The 23,117-nt window shown below is 35.8% G+C and overlaps 1 long non-coding RNA gene across 1 annotated transcript in view; it reads left to right on the top strand.

Annotated features, from left to right (window-relative positions):
- The window catches only part of LOC139039906 (uncharacterized), a 95,856-nt gene extending 72,999 nt beyond the window's left edge, over positions 1-22,857 (top strand). The window contains exons 3-5 of the long non-coding RNA XR_011493253.1: positions 17,280-17,394; positions 19,015-19,181; positions 21,194-22,857. This is a non-coding gene — a long non-coding RNA (uncharacterized lncRNA). The remainder of the gene's footprint in view (positions 1-17,279; positions 17,395-19,014; positions 19,182-21,193) is intronic.
- The last annotated feature ends 260 nt before the right edge of the window (positions 22,858-23,117 follow it).

Here is a 23,117-nt window from a genome sequence, read left to right as displayed (position 1 = left end):
GCGGGACAGCCAGTCAGGGGAGCAGTCAACACCCACACGTTTATCAATTAATTTTGCCATCTTATACGGGCATGATTCGTGGCACCCCAAAACAATGATAATAGTAACATCAAAAATCACTGGTCGTAGATCACCATAACAAATATAATAATAATGAAAAAGTTTAAAATATTGCAAGAATTACCAAAATGTGACAGAGACATGAAGTGAGCAAATCCTGTCAGAAAAATGGCAATAGAATTGCTTAATGCAAAGTTGCCAAAAAACTTCAATTTGTAAAAAATGCAGTATCTGCGAAGTGCAATAAAGCAAAGCACGATAAAATAAGGTATGCCTGTTTTATGACTGCTTGGTTTAGGCCTTGCTTACAAACTCAGTCCTGAATCAATAACTTTGACAAAGGGAGATCACTCTAATAGTTTAGGCCAATCAGGACTTACACAGACAGCTAATAGAGGACCTCATTTGTTTCATCCATAATGTTGCATTACACTGAGAGAGAATGACATGGAAGGCAACTAGTATTGCCCCCACACTTGGACTCTTATAGGAGCGCTGCCCATACCTGGCTTCCTGGCAGGTCCAGACCAGCCTCCACATGACCAAAGGCAATCACTTCAGCTGTCACCACCAGAGCCATAGCAGTTTATTCTATAAATGGAGTTTAGAGCTAAGCTGTACTGTTGACTCCCTGTCTCAGAGAAAAGGAAGATTTTTTAAAATCCCAATATAAAGTCAAGTTTTCCAAATTCTCATATGAATTATTCACATGTGTTATTGGAGCTATCTGTTCCTTTTGGAGGACGTGCCTCACTCTCTGACAGATTGGCCTTACTGTATAGAATGTATACAAGATAAGCACAGAAAATATTTCTGGTTTATTCAATCGTGGTCAATTTCTTATTTGTGATAAGGTTTAAAAAGGATGGAGAAGGCACACTTCTTATCTAGTTGTTTCATTTCTATCTAACTGGATTTTTAGGTTTCTTAAGAGCAGTCTTCATCTTACAGTTTTTTGGAATTTAGCTCAGCTATGGTAGTTTCATGAAGTTTAACCTAACATATTTCTTTGTACAAAGCAGGAAATATTTGTAAAATATCATGAGCTCTTTGAGGGCAGAAACTATGTGGAACTCACCCTTGTATTTACAGGGCCCTGTGCAATGTCTAGAACAGAATGGACACTCAATCAACATTTCTTTGAATGAGCCAATGAATGAATTAATACCAAAGTAATTATTGATTACATATTTTAAAAGTATAATATAAGAATTTATGTATTTGCTATATCAAATAGAATATGCAAATTTCTCTGGGAGCATGTGAGGTGGCTCATTCCTGCCACTGAGATATTATGATTTCAACTGTTTAGGGAATGCTCAGTTAAATCTGCTGTCAGAGAACTTAAGGTAGTTTTTTGGTAAGTGTTTACATACATTAGTTGACTTTCAATCATTAAGCATAAATTTATCCGTCAGTATATATTGTTTCTATGTATTCAAAAAGCATAAAGTGTTTCTTCTTTGAATGAACCATTTGCATTGGATCAATCATTTTTATGACCAGAGGTTGCAACAATTTGTGTTACCTAGTAGGCCTAATCATTGTCTCTCCTTTCCTGTCTATTACCCAGACTTAATTACTATTCTGTACTAGAAGTACAAGTATACCTGTGCTGTTTTCCAGGAAACAGTTGTCTTTGTTTAAAAATTAGAAATTAGAACTTGTATTCTGCCAAATTAAAGGTATATTTATTGCTATTGTTTGCTAACACACACATCCTTCTCCAAACTAAAACACGAATCTAAATCATGTTTGGAATTTTTTAATGGTCACTAAATAGTTTAAAAGTTATTTCTTTATGAGCCCCAATTAGTGACATTAAATGAGTCACCTAATATTTAGAAGTGAATTATTAAACATATTTATCAGATAAATTATTAGTAAAAATATATTACTCAAAAACTTTAAAATAAAAATGTCATGTTTACATTTATAAAATGTTTTGAAATTTATAGATCCTTTACACATATATTATTTCCTTTAAATCTTACAACAAATCTATTAAGTATAGCAGATATTATTGTATAATTTATGAATAAATGAAAACATAATTCATTATGTGACCTTGTTGATTCCTCAAGAACACCTATCACTCTTAGTATTCTCAGAGTCTAGAACATTGTCTGGCATAGAATAAGTGGACAACTAATATATATATCTTCCAAAATGGATTATTAGGTGTTACACAGTTGATAATAAGCAGAAATTAAACCCAAATCTGCTAAACTTAGTGTATTTTCCACATCAGATTGACTTCATCATTTTTGCCTCTTTTAACTTTGAGAGGCACATATCTAAATAATGTTACTTAATATTAATCATCACTCTAGCTCATTTAGTACTTGGGCACAGAGCTGACATGTCAACGTAGGGTAAACTGAATTCAGTTCAAATCGACAGTCTTGAGTGTCTGCTATATAAAGGCACTGTACAAAGGGCTGAAAAGATAAAGATGACTGCGATGTCTCTGTCCTCAAGAAAATTATAGACAAATAAAGGAGAGAAATACGTAAATGTAATTTAGGTGGTAAGCACTATAATCAAATTGTGCTTAGGGGGCTAAATTAACAAATACAGTAAGTGGAAGTGTGGTAAGAATGGGAAATGAATAAAAATAGTTTAGTCATGGGGTGGGTTAGAGTATGCTTCAATAAGAAAAAGCACTAAAATTTCAATGGTTTAAAAAACAAACTTTATTTCTTGTTCATGCTACATGACCAAGATGCAGTTTTGAATGTGAAGACACATTGTTTTTACTCCAGAATCCAAGCTGATGGATTAGCCACCATCTTGATCATTATTGGTTACCTAGGCAGAGAGAAGGAGAAAGTTCTGGAAGGTCTTCTATCAGCCATTAAATGTTATTTCTTCTCATGAATCATTGGTCAGAAATAATCACATAGGCAGACCCAGGCATAATAGGGCCAGAAAGTGCAATCTTATCTTGTTCATGGAAGGCAGAGAACTTTTTAAGCAATCATGCTAATGGCTCCTACAAAGACTAAAATAGGAATCAGTACCTTCTAAGCAGTGTTTAATGCAGTGAAGCACATGTTCTAATCTTGCATAGGGCCCAAATACTTAAATTAAAGATGCTTCTAAATGTGTCCCTACTTTAGCCTCTTAAATTATACCCTCTCATTTATGGTACGTTGAAAATCAAAGAAATTCACAAGCTCCACATACATATAGATGACTGCATATGCCTGCATATGGGTATCGAAGAAGCTAGGGATCCCTAATCAGGCAGTTCCCCTGCCAGAACCATTGTATTTACAGTGCCAGCTTCTCTTAGGTGAAAGTCCTTTTTACACACAGCACTAAAGGACTCCAGTTGTTTTTCTGTTCCAAAGCAGCAATAAATAAACAGGGTAGCCCAGTTATTATTTAGAGCTGCCAATTTTACAGCCTGAAAGGTATAGTCAGTAATCAGGCAATCCCCAAGGAAATAAGTAGCCAAAGTTTGGAGGGCAATATAGCGGTAATAGAAATTATGCATAAGGAAGGGTTATAATGACGGCACCGAATGCAGAACACGTGATGTCCTGTGATGCTGTTGGAGAGAAGCATTTGATCCATCTTTGCTGATAATGATCAGAGGGAGAGGAGTCTGTGGAGTTTGTATGTGACTCAGGCTATCCAAACTATAGGATCTGTATTTCAAGCAATAATAAATGTCAGATATTTTTACTGAATGGCATTGCTGTCCAACACACCATGGATCTAACTGTGGTTGAATTCTCTTTGTTTTATTTTTGAAAAGCTGATAAATTTCTTGGTTGTTGAAAATGTTCTTGACTGCCAAAGTAAAAAAAAAAAAAAAAAAAACTGAATCTAAAACCAGAAACAGAAACTCATACACGATGGATTTGTTTATTGTGAAGGTGATTGGCTGTATGTAAACTGAAAAAGATTCTATTGATTTTTTTTTCTTTCACCTAAAAATCTACTCTCCTAGACCATCAAGGGGATAACATCAGTCTGCTTCTTCCACTGATAATTTTTCTAGACTTTAAATTTCACCATTTATTTCCAAGAGAAAAAGAAAGACAGGACCACTGGACTCTGCAGGGTACAGCACCCTGATTGCTTATTGTAATTCACTATAACACATAAGCATACAAGACTGACAGCTCTAAAACTCTGCAGTCTCCAGCATGTTGATTTTGCTACTCTATATATTTAATTTTCTTTGAAAAACGTATCGTATTTCTCTGAGGATTCATTTGCTTTTCAAATTATGGCTGCCTAGCTAAGGCTTGTGTACCAGGTGCCATGTAAAAGCATGTTAAAAGTAGATAAAAGCAATTTACCCTGCCCTCTAATTAGAGATGTCTCATCTTTACCACTGACAATAGCAGTATGCAGCTGTGGCGGTAGAGAGATAATAGAAGCTGGAGTAGGGAGAAATTAAAGATATGCTGGCTGATGCAGAGTGTCACCTCTCCATTGCTCAGCTTGGGTGGGCTTCAGAATGAGTAGGAATTTTTAGTATTTCCTCTTCCCTGACTCTGTTGATTTATTTCACATTAATAATTGAGCTTTAAAAAAGGGAGGGCAAGAGTATGTTGCGGGGAGGGCAGAGCAAGATACAGGCTTTCGAAAAGACTCTGTGACTTTCTTAATGACTGACCACGTGGAATACATTGTTACCTAGTTCTATAGCTCACCTATCATTTAACACCTTTTGGATACACATCACTGTACTTGATGTAATAACGTTTAAAAAGTATGGAGAAGACACACTACTTGCCCCCCCGGGAGTTTGCAATCTAGAAGGGTCATTCTTCATAAAGATCATATCTGATATGTTGTAATAATTTGCCATGTGCAGAGGAAAGTTAAAGATAGAAAGTGGTCATCTGGGAGTATAAGTGTTCAGAATAGCTGTTTGAAATAAATAAATTTTGAGAAAATCTTTAGTGAAGTAGTCAGCCTGAGTTAGAGACACAGAAGCAAGGATCACTACAGGGAAAATGCCAAGATCGGAGGTAGTAAGCAGCCAACATGTATAAGAACTATTGAGAACAATTTTCCTGCTGAGGGGAATGTCCATTGACAAAGGATCTTGAAGTGTTTAGAATAGACCAAATGGCAAAATGGCAATGGAAGTTTAATCCCAGATCACATAAAGTCATGTGATTAAAATTGCATTTGAGAAAAAATATACAGGTAAGTGTATGCTGATTATAGTGGTGTGAGAAGATACTGGAGGTAAGTCTATATAAAGAAAAATTTAAGTAGCGATTTTTGCATGCAGATTAGAATGAGAAATAATGCTGTAAATGAGGAAGATACAAAGTCTAAAGTGTGTAGTAAGTGGGTACGGTTGTTGGTAATTAGCGTGGTTTCTAGAAGAGAATTGCTGAATCCCTTCAGCAGCGTGGTAGCAATGGGAGCCAAATTGAGAGGATTAGGGGAGGACACAGTGGTGAGGAGACATGGCAGCAGAATGCTCAATCATTAAATGCCAGGAGAAAATAGACTGACAGGAGTAGCAAGTGTTAGCTACCAAGTTAGTAACTTAAATAAAGCTTAGGGAAATCTGAACATTTACATTTTATAGCAAGAATCAACTATAGAGGGATGAAATGCTAGAGGGTGGAATAAAAATGGGATGAAAGTGAAATATATACGTGTATATATATCATTTATATGTGTGTATAACCTTGGGTAATGTACAGCTAGTCCGAGGAGAAAAACCTGTTCAAAGATGGCATCGGAATTATTTTAGATAAGATAATTTTATTTTGTTTCTCGAAATAGCATATGGATCTATATTGGTTCTGCAATCATATCCCTCAGAACATTGTTAGAATGCAGTAAGAGTTATACAAAAAGAGATAAGTTGCTCTGCACAAAATAATTTTTCATTTACAAGGGTAGCCAAGAGGAAGAGGGAAAGGGTCCCAGAGATGAAGAGAGGCTGGACTCTGGGGATGGATTTGGCGATGTCTCATGAGGTGCAGTTGTCAAGGATGAGAAAGAAGAGTTGGCCAGTGGGATATTCCCATTGATGAGAATGCAGTAGGAATGTCTAATATTCATCAGGAAAATTCTCAAAATGCATGCAACACTTAGATGAAATCTTCAAATTTTCTTAACATACTGGTTTGCAACTCTCTCTCTGTCTCTCTCTGTGGTGTGTTAAAGTAATCAAGAAAATGGGCTTTGTTTTATAACTGAGTTACATGGGGGAAAGAAACCAGAATAGCTGAAAGCTATGAGATATGAAGGCAATTAAAGATTTAGGAGAAATGCAGATAAGCAATATCTAGGCAAAATGTCAGTCTGGCCAAGCCCCCACAGTGAATCCTCAGAGATATTGGGACCAGGATTTTGAGACAAATTTTTACTTAAATCTTGAAGGGCAAGGCAACTCAAAATATTGAATGCCTTGCGTCAGCTGGGAGCTAATATTTGGGATGTATATAGGGCATAGATACACAGAAAATAATTTATCAATGGCAATAATGATATATACTATTGTTGAATATTTACTGCTGTGTTTATATCACAACCTAACAGGTTGACATTCAGAGTTAAGTTCTGATCTTACACATTTAAAATCATTTGCTAGATTATGTCATTCCTAGGAAAATGCATTTCTGAAACAAAATATTGATTTTTCCAGCATCTTATGATCATATATAAAGACAGTCAGAAGTTATTTATTGAAAATGTACTACTAAATTCATTAGGGAGATATTTTAATTAGACTAATTTTTCATTAACAGTCAATGAGAAGTTATAACTGTTACTTGCAATGAAACATAAATATTCATCATTCTTTGATAGGAAATCAGTCAAAATCCAAATGATTAAAAGTATACATATATAGCATATGCGTGTATATGTCGACTTGAGTAACAGATAGATCTACATCATGCTTTGCACAGATCAGGGAATTTTTACCTGAGAGAATTAGCAAGAGCAGTTATGCTGAACTTCTTTCAATTGAAAGCCACTTTTGGCTATTCTGTCTACAGATAGGAGTATATCTGTTTTGACCTTCATTTAGAATTCTGCTTACTCTTAGGAATGTGGACCTGTTTGGAAATGGGAAGATATAACCTCATTGGATTTCCTAGGGCTTCATTGTACCTATTCTAACAAATATGATAAAATTACATATCTTATTGTAACTTCTCAAAGTGAGAAAATTTATATTTTGGTTTTCTTTCTCTCATCTTCAAATCTTCATTTGGACTACTCCATGTGACATAAGCAGTTATTTTTCTTCTATCTCCTGACCTGGACCACATAAATCTTTGTGAGTTCAAATCATATCCTTCAATAAACAAGCATTCTGAATGACTGATTGCATTGTAGGTAGTATGCAAGATGCCTGAAATCATCACAAGACAAAAGTTTCTTTATAGAACTTAATGGGTGAGCAATTTTAAATATGCCTTTTCTTAGTAAACTATTATAGAAAACAGAAGTGAAATCATCAACAAATTGAATTCAATCTGGCCAACTTGCAACCCCTACATGTTCATAAACATATTGAAATATATAATTCCTTTTTTATTTTATATATGTGCCCAAAGTATTATTAAATAAACATTGAAAGTAAATTGTAATTTAACCATCAATGGGAATATACAGGGGTGATTTAAGTCATTCACAATTATTGATTTTTATCAGATATCCCTCCTTGTCCATGAGTTAAGTACAATCTGGAGATTATGGCCTATTAAATTGAAGAAAAAGAGAGATGACTATCAATTCTACAGATGAAGAAAACAAACTAATTTACTGCTTCAGGTGACAGAAGAGAATCGGAGATAACATCAAAACCAAGAGTCTTGAAATTTAGCTTTGTATGTGCTGCACGATGCCATGATTAAAGAAAGAAAAGAAATGGCTGAGTGAGAGAGCCAAAGACAAAGAATTCAGTACAAAATGGCAAGTAGAGGTGAGTGGAGGTGACCTCAAAACACTTAAAAGATGCAATTAGGGCCATAAGGTAATAATTGCAAAAGTCATGGAGCCCTTGCCTCCCCCAAAGCATCACACGTGGATGCAGGAGTCCTATCAACAACCCGCGTGGTCAAGTAGAAATGCATAGAATAAAGCCCTCCCCAGGGAATCAAGGAGACACAACAGTGGGTGTGACACTGAAGAGTAAGCTTAGGAAAAACAGTTCTCCATAATGTTTCCGAATGTACCTTGATGTGAGATTTTCATTACAGCATTTGAAAAGAATCTATTTCCATCATTGGGAAGGTGTTGTAAATTAAATGAACAAGTCTAAATAATCCTATCCTTGTTCAAATTGGAGTTTGTAGTGTCTGATGGGATTTATATACAAAATGGTTTGCAACTCACCTGCCTAGCATGGTGCCTGGAATTCCCACCAGTCACTCTGCTTTAACCATTGTGACTCGGAAGGCCTAGCAGGAGTAATACATGAATATATAATACCAATTTGCATGTCAGCATGGATTTTTGAAATTCAAATCAGGGGCTGGCCAGGTGGCACAGCGGTTAAGTTCTCACGTTCCGCTTCTCGGGGGCCTGGGCTTCGCAGGTTCGGATCCCAGGTGTGGACATGGCACCGCTTGACACGCCATGCTGTGGTAGGCATCCCACATATAAAGCAGAGGAAGATGGACCCGGATGTTAGTTCAGGGCGAGGCTTCCTCAGCAAAAAAAAGAGGAGGACTGGCAGTAGTTAGCTCAGGGCTAATCTTCCTCAAAAAAAAAAAAGAGAAATTCAAATCAGCTAACTGTCACATTGTTGTAGTGAAAAGAACCCAGGTTTTGGAGCTGGATTTGAATTTTTCCTTTCTGCTACTGAAGTTTTTATGTCATCTTAGGCGAGGTACTCAATCTCTCTGAAACACAGTGAAAATGTAAAATATGTCTGTAAAATGCCTGGCAAGCATGGGGTACGTGTAGGTGCCCAAGAGACGGTCATTTTCTTTTGCTTCCTCAGAAGTTCAAAAGAAAATTCTGAGGTAAGTATTAATAGGAGCAAAGCAGGTAGGCAGATTGCAGCAAGGCCAAAGCACTTCTTTTGATTAAATAAGCTATCTGAAGATCTGAACAAGAAACATCTCTCTTTCTCAAGGTTGAATAGACAAATTATTAAACTGTTGTTACTGGGTTTTCTTCTCTCTCTTACTTCCTTGTTGCCCATGTACAAAGGGGATATCTGGATATCCCACTGGCACCTCACTTTCAGTATGTCCAAAATGAAACAACGTTTTCAAAGTGAATTCTTCCTCATGAATTCTCCATGGCTGTTCATGGCACCGATAGTCTTTCAGTTCTCTACTATATTCAAATAGTAATTAAAATAGACTCATAATGTTTATTATGTGTGAGATGGTGGATGAGGGAAGTCCCAGTGGTCATAATCCTCTAGGAAAAATTTGGAAATATATGCGACTTTTGGATTGCTATAATGACTGGAAGGTGTTACTCAGATTTAGTAGGTGGGGACCAGAGATGCTGAAATGTCTGTAACATCGAAAGTAGTTCTTCTTATTGAAAAATTGTGGAGCCCAAAATATCAATGGAGGCCCCATTGAGAAGTGCAAATAGAGTCCACCTCTTCAAATACCTCGTGTCCATTTTCTACTTTCCATTCTCATTTCCGTTGTACTAGTCCAGGCTTGGTATTACCTTAGCCATGGAATGTTATTGCTTGAAGGAACTTGAAGGTCATGTAGTTCAGGGAATTGAGGCCAAAAAGGTTAATTTTCTGGCTCAATTTCCATAACTACTTGATTACAAAGCTGAAGTTTGACCTCAAATATGACTGTTACTCCATTAGATCTGCCCCAGGTTAAAATATTATCTACCCGCTCTCAGCATTCAAATTCATCCTCTACTGGACAGAGATGACCACTGAATCTTCTTAAACAACCATTCTCAGAACATCACTTTCCAACTGACAATTGCCCCCTGTTTCGTCATTCATCACCTGTTAACAGTCCTTGGCCTGGCATGCTGGACTACCCCTGACCTGGGCCAGCCAGGCCAGCTAGTGTTATTTCACCCTACTCTCCTTCTGCTTTTTTCAAGTGACAGACTGTCCCCCTGGCTAACTCTCAAGCACATATTTGGCATTTATATCTTCCCTCAAGCTGTTCCCTTTGCCTAAAATATTCTCCACATTCCCTCCCAGTTAAATCTCTACAGACATTCAAATGTCTCCTCCTCCATGAAGCTTTAAAAAGAAATTTCCACAACCAGATATGCTCTTTCTCTATTACCTTTAATACTTTATAGCTGTTATTGGCATTACAATGGTCTGATAGGTAAGATAGCTTTTTGAATATTTTGTTCCTATTTGAGGACAGAGACTGATTAATATGCATCACCTCATCCATACCATATTTTGGACATATAAGGTAGACACTAAAAATTTTGGAGATAGATACACAAAAGATCTAGCAGCCAATCTGGGAGAAAATATCAAAAGAAAAGAAAAAGCTTTCCACTCTCAACTATTCACCTTAGAAAAGCTTTAAAGCACTTCTCATCCCTACTTCAGCCCTCATTTTTACATTATAACTGAAATTCAGTGGAAATGTGTTTCAATTCAAAGAAAACAGAAGGGAATGACACCATCTCTGTTCTTTCTATTGTCCTCAATGCAAGTTTCATTTATCTTTGTCATCTAAGCTATGCAGTCAGCACTAAGGAAGGAAGCCTCGTTAATAAAAGTCAGAGCAGATCTTCTACCTTGTAGATGAAAACTCCTAAAGAATCCTCAAGACGATTGCACTGCATATTATAGCCAGGAGAACTCATAATTCTAAACCGGCATCATCAGTTGACTTAGAACTTGGTTTAGAACCACATTTGTGGAAGGACAAGTCTTTGTAAAATCTTTCTAACTATTCACCACTGCATAACTGAAGCTTAGCTAAAAATAACCAATAAGGTAGAGCTGGGGAGTAAAGTCTAGTTTTCTTGATATTGACCACTCACTTCCGAATTAAACTCTTGATATATGTGAGTCTTTGTGTGTGCGTGTGTGTGTATGTGTTAAGAATAAATCTGGGGACTGCCCCGTGGCCAAGTGGTTAAGTTCACTCACTCACTTCGGAGGCCCAGGGTTTCGCTGGTTCAGATCCCAGGCACGGACATGGCACCACTGATCAAGCCATGTTGAGGTGGCATCCCACATGCCACAACTAGAAGGACCCACAGCTAAAATATACAACTATGCACTGGAGGGCTTTGGGGAGAAAAAGGAAAAATAAAATCTTAAAAAAAATAAATCTGGACATATCTTCCATATAACTATAAGTTTTCTTAATGTGTCCCTACATAAAAAGAATATCACACGATCAATCAGGATCAATGTAATTGAGCTAAAAATATATGGCTGGAATGTTCAGGTGTAAGAAGAGGACCAAAGAAACAAAAATATTTAAAGAGTCTATAATCCAATTTAGAAGAACAGAATCTTAATCCTAAATCATGAGCTAAGTAGTCCATAGTTTTATGCTAATCTTTTAATGTTGGTAGTGCACTGGAAATCAGGTTGCTGTAGCATGACTATTTATAAGTTCATCAAAAGTTATTAAAGTCTTTGTACAATGGTGAACGTTTGACAGTACTGGACATTCTCATTTTTATACAGTTAATTAGATTTTAATTTTTAGACTAGACAGTGATTTCATAAAACTATTTTCACTAAATTTAGAATAGAATTGTTTTCTTAGAGTTGTAAGAATGTGACAAAAGGTAATCATTATGTTATGCTATAATTTAATCTTTTCCTACCAAAAACTTTTACATTCATCTTTAAAAAGTTATTGCACAAAACTCAAGAGCTGCATTCTTTCAATATGCAATTCATAGTAATTTATCCCCCAAGATTTGCTCTCTGAACTTCAGAAATATAAATGATTATGCCATACTTGTGTCATTTTGTATATTATGTCATAAGATATTAGATTGCATTATATTTAAATAGAGCTCAAAAATAATAGGTAGTTGGAAAAATTATTCTGTATTTCACTAATAGCTTATATTATTTCCTGAAAATTACGTTTTGTGGAAAAGGGCATGCCACTTCTCTGCTGGATGCTCCATCAAGTCTTGTTTACTGTAACCAGGAGATGAAATTTCCAAACAAACCCTGGTGTTTACAGCGCTTGGAGAGGCATGTGGCCTCCCATTCCAGTCTCTGTCAAGCATGTGCCCCACCTGCTTTTTGGCTTTGGCTTAAACAAGTTGGTTGGGCCATAACACAAGTGTGAGAACATGAGAATGTGAGATGCTACAGGCCAGGTGACATGCCAGTGCCGAAAAGCTGGTACATGGCAGGGCATCATTGTGTACATAGAAAGGCCACATGCCACATCAAAATGTGGCAGCCACTTCTCCCAAATTAGATGAATAATTTTCCTTCCATTATGTTCTCACAAACATGTTGTAAAACAATAAGCTTGAGCTACACTAAGTCCAAAAGTTCATGGATTCAAATGAGTGACAAGTGAATATTCATGTTTATTTCTGAGTTGATTGACAGGTAGAACTTTTTTTAACCATGCTTATGTATGATTTAGGAAATATTTTTTCAATGCAACAGGAATCATTCTCATAGGTATAAGTCTTCTGACATGCAAAATCCTGCAGAGCAGCAAATAACATTTTTGTTTTGTCTAATAAAGCAGGAGGGAATTTACCAGAAGAAATGTTGTAGGATCTCATACAATTCTTCCTAGTTTTCTCTGAATTTTGTACTTCTATATGCTATCACCAGGTCCGTGCTGCTAATGCAGCTGCAGTTGAATTCATTTCAGGTGTTGGCAGGAAAGGATAAGGAAAAAGTAATTACACTTTTAAAATTCTGTTGAGTCTAGTGTGGGTTACAGAATTCATGAATGTGCAATGTCAGGTAACCCAAGGTATTTTCCGAGTTCTGACTCTACTGCTGAAGAAGTATGTGGACATAACAGTTGAATAAAATCTCTACACTTTATTTTCTTCATCTTAACAATGGAAGACTCAATCCAAGGCCGAAACTCTTCTGAAATGTTTAAAGACTTAGTCATGAGGGTGGCCTTCTTGATGAGGGAGCATCAGCAGAAATCCTGAGAGAATCTAAAGGACTTTTGTCTCTGCTTCCAAATTTTAAACAAGGAAATGATTGTGGAATTTGTGACTGTTAGCATTTTTTTAACATGATGTATTTTCAAACACAGTTTTTTAAATTTCTTTATTTTTTTACCTGTGAACTGACAACCGTGAACTTTTAAGGAGCAGAATACATCTAGTTATATCTTTTGTCACAGATTTCACATAATGATAAAAGTGAATTAAAGAGAGATTTTAAAAAACCAAAAATTATATTACTATGTGGAGAGCTGTATAATTTTAGTCTGTAATTTAGATTTATATCCTCTAGTTTTTGATTTTGCAACTGTTCCCTAACTTTCCTAAAATAGTTCACCATACTTGAGTGTGGGATTGAGAGTATCCTGTAGGGCCACAGCCCGTTTTAGATTAATGGACTCCTGACGTTATTTGCTGTATTGTCCACCTTCACCAGGAACACAGCATGTGTATCACTTCATAAGAGAAATGCCACTGACATTGTGCTATGCTTATAATGTCATGTTGCCTAATAAAGATGCTTTGGGGAGTTTTTTTTTTTCCCTTTCTGTTTGCTGAGTAAATTACTGCTTGTGAAAGGTTATGCTTCTCCGGAAAGCATTAGAAATAAGGTCTCAGGTTTTTTTACCCCAAATCTGGGCTATTTCCAGCATCTTTTAAGCCCAGAGTTTGAATAAGAATGTCATTCCTGAAATAATCTGCTGAAATAGAGACTTAAAGCTGAGGCCCTGCCTCTTGATGAGCGCACAGAGAGGATGGTGAGGAGCACCCCGAGACGGGGTGGAGACAGCTTCCCATTAGGGCTCAGGGATGAGTATTCAACAGAGTGTGGCTGGAGCTCTGGAGAGCAAGTAGGATTTGGAATACTGAATCTCCAAGCAGAATATTCAGATATGAATTCTATACTCCATGTTTTAAAAAAAAGTTTAACACTGGTAAGGCTGTTACTTATTGTACTATGTATATTTCAGTAGCGAATCCACAGAAAGAAGTACATTATCCTTACTTGATCATATTGAGCATTCACAATGACTTTTTATGTGGATTCTATAATTTCTAGAATTCTAGCTCTAAAATATTTTACTAGTAGTATAGAGGTCAAAATTGTAAACCAAATAAAAAATACATGGATAAATAAAATATTTTTTCTTGACATTTTCTTTCTCCTCTCCTTTTTTTTTTTGAGGAAGATTAGTCCTGAGCTAACTACTGCCAATCCTTCTCTTTTTGCTGAGTAAGACTGGCTCTGAGCTAACATCCATGCCCATCTTCCTCTACTTTATACATTGGATGCCTACCACAGCATGGCTTTTGCCAAGTGGTGCCATGTCTGCACCCGGATTTGAACCAGCAAACCCTGGGCAGCCAAGTGGAACGTGTGTACTTAACCGCCAGGCCACCGGGCTGGCCCCTCTCCTCTCCTTTTGGTCTTCATTCTGTCTTATTTCCTATTTGCATTTTTCCTGTATTCTTGCGTGTAACAATAATCCCCTCCCCCTCAGACCATACACACTTCCAGTAGGTTATAAAGATGTTTTCCCACTGTCTACTGACTTTCCACTTTTTTTTTCCTTTTAGCTTATTCTCTTTGAGACATAGAGAGATGAGCTGTAGGTAACACTTGAGGGACATTCACAATTGAAAGATGAAGTAAGATTAAATGATTGTACCCTATTTCATTCACATCTGCCTAAAGTGAAAGCAATGTTGATCCCATCCACTTAAATCCAAATTGGTGATTTAGTGCCAAATGTGCCGTTTTAACAATGGTACCTAGATTAGAGTGGAACAGGCAAAGTAGGCTACCTTCATTGTCTGTGACACATAGTAGGCGATCAGTAAATATTTGATTGAGTTGACCAGGAAAAATGTCATTGTGGAATGTGTCATGTCAGCTTGAAATTATTGGACTATGGCTATGGTGAGGAGAAATAAGCAAAAAGAGAATAAATTCTTCCCTAAAGGCTGGAAATTATGACAAAAAAGGAAAATAAATGGGCAAAAGAAGAGACTAGTATTTTGAATTAGGGAGACCATACTGTTCAACATAAAGGACAAATCTATCCTTGCAGCATCTAGGGACAATGATGGTTGAAGCCATTTGAAAATTTGAAAAGAGATATGTTCATGTAATAACCTTAAACGATAATCATTTGTTGGACCCAAATTTCAGATTTTTTATATTTAAAAATGGAAAGAAATGTGTAGATGAAAACATAAATTTGTCCTGTTGAAGTTTACCTCACTATAATGTTTTCAGACAGAGGCTTCATGATGAACTTAAAACAAGGAGTGGAGCCTACAGGAAAAGAAAAATGTGTTTCGATTTTGTTAAGCCTGCCAAAATCATAGGGAAGCATCATTACCCCCCAGTGGCTTCTTTGAGTTTTAGAGACTATTTAATATGTATTGAACCTGACAAAAGTTTAGATAGAGATGAATCAGAGGGATACTTTGTCTGAGAATGAAGTGCGATAATATTGTGCTAAGGAAAAGTCAAAAGCGATCTGTGATAAAAAAGGAAACTGATACCAACATGAAACACAAAAATCTGTTAATCTAATTATTCCATCAAAAATACTATAATCTGGGACTTTATCGTTACGTTGTTTTGAATTCTGATTCTCAAAGTTTAAAAAATCTGATTGCATTATGCTCAAAATACATGTAGGTAACACTTGGGAAACATTTATAAAGCATCAAATACATTAGTAAATTTTCTATATTTCATTAGAAGACTGTTTTAATCCATTCTAAAGGACACAAAGGTTGATAAAGAAAATTATTTTAAGCCAGTATATTCTTACATTAACTATATGGTTTGCCAAACCACACATGCAAATTTAAAAAGAGAAAGATTTTTCTTTGGCCTGAAAGAGGGACCACACATGCACTTTAGTGAATGGAAAACAGCTGTGTACAGTCTTTGGCACAGGCAAGTTTTTTGAAAGATTACATCTGTACGGTCAGTTTGGGTTTTGATACAATCACCATTAATGTATTTATATATAAATTTAAAAATATGTTGAGCTTCTTAAAAACATTTTTAAGAGTTGAGACATCTACTCCTTGAAGTCAGTGTCCTCCTTTTTTTCCTTTCTTTTGCATTCTACTGGGTGTACAATTTGAATAAAACTGTTCAAATGCAAATATTGACCATTAAATTTGAAGGAATGATAAAACTATAGCAAACATTAGGAAATATTAATTCTATCCTTGACTGTTGAATTTACTAAATGATACTTTGCCAGTGACTTAATCCATATATTACTCAGTTTCCTTGTATAGTAGAATTAGCAATAATTTTTATGTACTGGGATTTTAAAGAAGATATCAAAACTAAATGAAATCTTGAAATTTCTGTAGTTATATATTGTATATAATTAGAGTCAATATTCTCTCTTTTTCCAGATAATTTTCAGAACATGCTGCATTCTTGCTTTTTTTGAAAAAATAATGTAATTTATTTTATTTTGGTATCATAAGCTACAATTAGTAGGCAGTGAATTGAACAGGTGTAGATGAGATGAATTTATCATATCAAAGATTCTCATTTATTGTTGTTATTTTTATAATGCCCTGTCAAGTGGAACTCAAGGCAGCATGTGGTGATTCTGACCACAATGTAATAGTCATAAAAAATGTATTTACAAGACCCCATATCACACATCTGTGAGTCTAACCGTAAAATGTAAAGCAATAAACTGGGAATAGTTATAAATATACAAAGATGCCGGAGTGATTTTCAAAGGGGTTTCCTGCTCCACTTTTTCCCTTAGAAGGAACTAAAAAAGGACTAAAGATATCAATTCAATCCATGTATTTTTTCCCAGGCATCGATTTTCTTGGAAATAAACCTTAGAAGTAGAAAAAATAATTTACTTTACGCATAGATCTTTGCTGTGAGAACTTACACCAGGATGGAAAGTGAATGGAAAGGTTAAGCAGAAGACATGCATCATTGCTGTAATTTGTAAACTGATGTGATAACCTCGTGTTTAATATTTTGTGGAGTAGAAGGTGAATGCTAGAGGGAGAAATGTCTCTTGGAGAGAAGGGAAATCATATGCTAAGAATGCGTATAAATGTGACTGAGAATTAACTTGAGTGTCTTTATTAATTGACAGACCGGTGTAACAGGACGATGAAATAATGAAAGTATCCTAGCAACCGTATTTTCCTAACGACTGTGGCCTGCAACACTGTGACGACCGTCAGCTACATTTTTCTTAATTCAGGAGGGTGAGCAACGATCATTTCAATTAACAAAGCCTCTCTGCAAACAAAGTATAATGTAGATTGGATCACACCTACTACCAGAAAGTTGTGTTTATAAAAAAATAGTATACCTGGATGAATAAATTATTTTAAGTTGAGAATATTCCAGTTCTGAGTAGTGGTAAAACATTCTATCATTTATTTAGATGGTATACAGTCTGGAAAAGCTTTTTAAAAATCCACAAAGACCTGTCAGTATTATAAGATTTGCTTTTAATATGAAATATAGAAACACGAAAATAAGTATTCACTTATAAGTTGATATTTCTATTTTTATCAGCTCTATTGTTCCAATAATACCAAAAAACCCCCACACATGTCTTTCCTCTGGTATTCTAAAAAACTGATTTATTCCTCTATTTCAAAATTCCCTTCTGCAGGCTTCTTCTCTCCCACATACTGAATTTATCCAAATACTATTTCTGTAGTGAGTTAAAATTGATTCAAGGAGTACTTATTAAATACCCACTGTCTGCCTAAGTAAAAGATCAACGTAACAGGATCATAAAAATACTTCTATCCAATGTTTAGGTCACTATTTTTTCAATTTTCATCTCTTCTGATCTAATCTAGAAATAATTTATTTGTCCAGTCCCGTCAGAAAAACAGAAGCCTCTCTGTCTACTCGAAGTAAGTAGAAAGGGATTTGATACAGAGAATAAGTGTTTCCCAAACGATGGAAAGGCGCAAAGAATAGATTGGAAATAGCCACCACTAGATTTCACTACCACTCTAAGGGGACAGGAAGGTACAGAAACTGCCAGAAACTTATGGCAAGGATCACCATTGCCTTCAGCAATGAAGCCAACGTTTCAAAAGAAAATACCTGGAGACTGCTGCAAACTTGTCAGACCTGCCAAAACCCACATATCTGCCCATTGCAGGCAGAATGATAATATGGCTTCTGCTTCCTTTTCACCTTTTATGTTTCATAAACTGCCTCTCATTGGAAGGATTTACCTAGAACTCTTCTGACAGGAAATTTGAGAAATCTAGTTCTTGGGATTCCAGCCTGTGCGACACACGGTAGAGCCAAGATGAGAGGAATGGTGCTGACTTCCCAACAGACAATATGGCACAAATATTAAGCCAGAGAAGTTTCCCATGGGAGATAGTATAGCAATTCCAAATATAACAGAAAAACTCTAGGACAGATTTCTAGCTTGGAACTGTCTCTGGCATTTTAGTAACTATAATTGAAAAAGTACACGATATCCAAGATATTGAATGATGTTTCTCCAGTTGAATCACTGTTCCTGCAGCAACGTCGTCTGCATTCTAATAAAGCTTAAAGTCTATTTTATGTTTTTAGTAAGCTACCAATATAATTGTTCATCTGAACACATCTTTGGAAATTTGGAATTATTTAACCTTCTTTAACTGCCTGATTAGATTTATTATTGATATATAAGCAGAATAAGTTATGGATACTGGAGATCTTTTGAAAAGCAATCATAAAAGTGAAAGTAGCACTGGTTAACCAGCAGAATTAATCTTTATTATAACAGCTCTGATAATATATTTTTAAGTTTAGAGGCTAGATGATCTTACTGTTTCCACATTGAGACAAGTTTTTCCTCTCAGCAACTACAGAACAACTGATGAGTGCAAAAATGAAAGAATCAGAGCTTGCTGAGACACGCTTGCTTGTGATGATACAAATAGTTCTTTCTCAGGACAGAGAGGTGTCTGTCGTCTTTACCACTTCAAGCCAACGCTCAGCATAGTGTCTGGTACATCAAAGAAACCCAGTAAGTATGTGCTTAACAATATATGACTAGTATTTAATTTGTTATATTTAACTCACATATCATTTAAAAAGTTGTGAGTACTTTTTCCTTAGAGGAATATGTTGTCATAGAGGAAGAAATTTCAAAACATGCCATTTTCACATTCTTGATAATTGTTGAATCTGGACAGTAGTATACAGCAGTTCATTGTACTTTCCTCCCTACTTTGGAGTATATCTAAATTCTTTCTGTATAAATTTTCTTTTAAAACATTATCTCAGACAATCTGATGCTAACAATCACAACAACCGTTCTACTGAATGAGTAGATTTCTTCTATGTGTACAGTCTTCAATCAAAGAAGCTAACACTGGCCTCATACCCAAACTCTGCTCCATGGCCATGTAACTAACTTGGAGGCACATTTTTTTTTCACTTACTTTCCCCTTCCTCTCATCTGTAATATGTCAATAATAACATCACTTCATAGGGCTATCTTTGTGTGCATCATATAGAATAATACAATGACATGTCAGCTATCCTTTATTTATTCAATGTGGCAAGATCATGCTTTAAATATTTTATTTCATTTTGTACTCACAATAATCTTATAAGATAGGTTCAAATGCTATCCAGAATTTACAGAGATGAATTGGAGGCTTACAGATGAAAAGTCAATTATTCAATGCCACACAGTTACGATATTACAGAGCTATGATTTAAACCCGTGACCAAATCCTTCCAATCAACAATAACAAGAGTTTCAGTGAAGTAAATTGGTAAATTGCACTCCAGTAAACCCAGGGAAAGCATTGGTAAGTAGGAATGGAATGACTAAATAGTAGATCCTTTAATACCAGTAAAAGTAGTAAATGTATATTCGAGCTATATAAATACATAGGCATAAAACTGTAAATATTAAGTGTTACTATAGTTCTCTGATTCCATGTTCATTAGCTAGGAATATGGTACAAGAAGATCTTTGAACAAAGCAGAGTACTGTAAGTCAAAGTTAAGGAAGTATGTATCTGTGTTTGATATTAAGAAGATGAGAAAAACATTTCTCCAACCAGAGTTTTAACGAGCTAATTTTCCCTCTTTATTTTTTTCCTCATTTTTAAAGTACTTTTGGTTTGATTTTTAATCTTGAGTTTTTGATACTGCAATTTGAGGATATTCGGAATTCTTTTATTCTATGTTGACTATGGCCAGAATCTTTCAAGTTATTTTATATATTTCTGAAAATGTCTGACAAATTTGAGATAATATATGGCAGTACTTTAAAGGTGAGTTTGATTTTGGCAGATATTCATAAGAAATGATCTTAAATTCTAGACTTGCTGTTTATTGTTTAGAGAATTCACTATTGACTCAAAGCAAGGTCAGTATGTATCAACTGTATCCACAAATAATTTTTAAAAATCTGATTGGTCCGTATATTCATCTTCCCCTCTTAATATTTCTAGAGTGAAAATTAATACCATGTGATACATGGTTTATGTTGTCTTCTTCCACCTATTCACTATAATTTGGAAATGCTGATGAGTAGAATAAATATTCAAGAGAGATGTGACAGAACAGAGGAAAGAAAAAGAAGTCTGAGTGGTCCATAATCTGTGTGAAGAATCCCTAATTCTTCAGAAAGTGTTTGTTGCCTAATTTTAAGAATGAGTATGACAAAACTGGTTTTAATATTGAATTTTAAAAAGCTAATTAAACTTTTCAAAATTAGCGTTACAGTTTCTCCCGAGAGCAAATTTTGAAATGCTTTTTATGTAATAACAGCAAAACAGCTATCTAGAAAATAGACACAGAATGTCTTCAAAATGGAAAACAAACATCCAGCAATAAAGTTATCTGTTCTTCCAGTTGACTTGGGCTGATACTACCACTCTACACATCCTTCAAATCCACAGGGAACTTCGATCTCATAGACCCACCTTCCCTCCCTGTCAAGCTTAGATGACAAGGGCTAAGGACACTGACCTCTCCTCTGCAAACACTCCTGGCATTGTTCCTTCTCTTATTCCTTAGCAGTCTCTGGCAAGACCACTACTGTGATCATCCTCACCTTTCCACCACTCTATGCCTGCACCCAGATGACTGAAAGTTGCTGAAGAAAATCTTGCGGCCACAAGGACTAGTCACACTTTAGTAGAATGAATGACAAAATTCTCAAACAGGCATGAAAGATCCTCCCATATTCCACGGGAACTATTTCACATTTTCTCCTTCCTCAAACTTCTGTGATAAAACTCAGCTGATGACTTCGCGCTTCCTTAGACAAGATACAACCAGATGAGAATCATCTCTTCCTGTACCCACCAATTTATTTTTTGTTACTATTTTGTCCCTTGTGCCTGGTACATTTTTGAATAAATACATTGAGCTAAGTTAAATGAAACTCTTGTTATAATGGAAAAAAAAATCCCAGTTTCTATCTAAAGCCAACCATCGCTTACCTACATAAGAACTTCATTCTTGTAGTTACACCCTCTCTCTCCTACATCCTCAGTATTTCCCTCTGAAATAGGTCATTCCTAGCAGCAAGACAGAGTACCTCTCATTCTAAAAGGAATAAGTAAATATTTCCCTTGGCCTCTTGAACTCTTCCAGCCACTGCCCCTCCTCTCTGTTCACCTTCACAGCAAAACTCCTTAAAAGAGTTGTTTATGTTAAATGTCTCTATTTTCACACTTCTATTCTCCCTTCAGCTGACTCAAAGCTAGCTTCTATATCTATTCTTCCACTGGAAAAATCATTAATTTGTGTCCACCACAACTTCCATTTGATTTGGTCAAGCTAAGTACTTGAAATAAATTCTAACACAGGCACTGCTAATACGTGTTCTGCAGATAAGCAAACTGAGGCTTAAAGAGTTTGCCCAAGGTTGCACAACTAATGAATGATAGATCTAGAACTCCAACCCTGGCAGTCTGACTCCAAGCTCTGTGTCCTTAACTATGATGGTATAAATACCTACTTGTCTCTCCCCCACCTACTAGACTGGGAATCGCACTTATAGGCTATCACATAACTCAGTACGTCTCCTTCACAGTATATGCATCACAGTTTGTAATTATATACTTATTTTTTTATATTTTAACATCTGCTTTTCCTACTAATCTGGAAGCTCCTGGAGGCAGAAGGAATTACCTCTCTTTTGGTTGTTGTTATCTCTAGCGTGAGACAGATTTTGAATGAATGAATGGGCTAAAATGAATTTGATTAATTTTCTTGGGGTAACTTCTAATACAAATGATGTATATGCAATATGTCCCAATATGATAGCCCGGGTAGAGTTTTGACACGTGTATACACTCATGTGCTCACCATCCCACTCAGGATTAAAACATTCCTATTACCCCAGTAAGTTCCTTCATGCTCCTCTCCAATCAATACTCCCTACCCTGCAACCCTTGATCTCATGTATTTCACTACCACGCAGGTTTGCCAGTTTAGAAATTCATGCAAATGGAATCATGTATCTTTTGTCTCAGACATTTTCCACTTAACATTATATCTGTGAGATTTTTCCACGTTGTTTTACATATCAGCAGTTTGATGCATTTTATTTCTGTGTAGTACAACCATTGTATAAATATATGACTATTTGTTTATGTGTTCATCAGCTGATGGACATTTGGCTTGTTTCTAATTTGGGCTATTGTGAATAAAGCTGATATGAATATCTCAGTATTTCTGGGCAAATGTACTTTCATTTCTCTTGGCTAAATGTTTAGTAGTGGAATTTCTGAGACATAGGATCTGTATATTTAACTTTGTAAGATGCTGCCAAACTGTTTCGCAGTGATATAGAGACTTACAGTTAGTCTACATTTTCACCAGCACTTTGTGTTGTCAGTGTATTTGATTTTAGCCATTCTATTTGGATGTGGCGTGGTATCTTGTTGTAATTTTTCATTTGCATTTCCTAGTGATTAATGTTATTGAACAG

Source organism: Equus asinus, chromosome 12, assembly GCF_041296235.1.
Source record: "Equus asinus isolate D_3611 breed Donkey chromosome 12, EquAss-T2T_v2, whole genome shotgun sequence".
In the NCBI taxonomy this organism is placed as follows: Eukaryota; Metazoa; Chordata; class Mammalia; order Perissodactyla; family Equidae; genus Equus; species Equus asinus.
The sequence above is the reverse complement of the archived record's forward strand: the minus strand, read 5'-3'. Positions and strand labels throughout refer to the sequence as shown.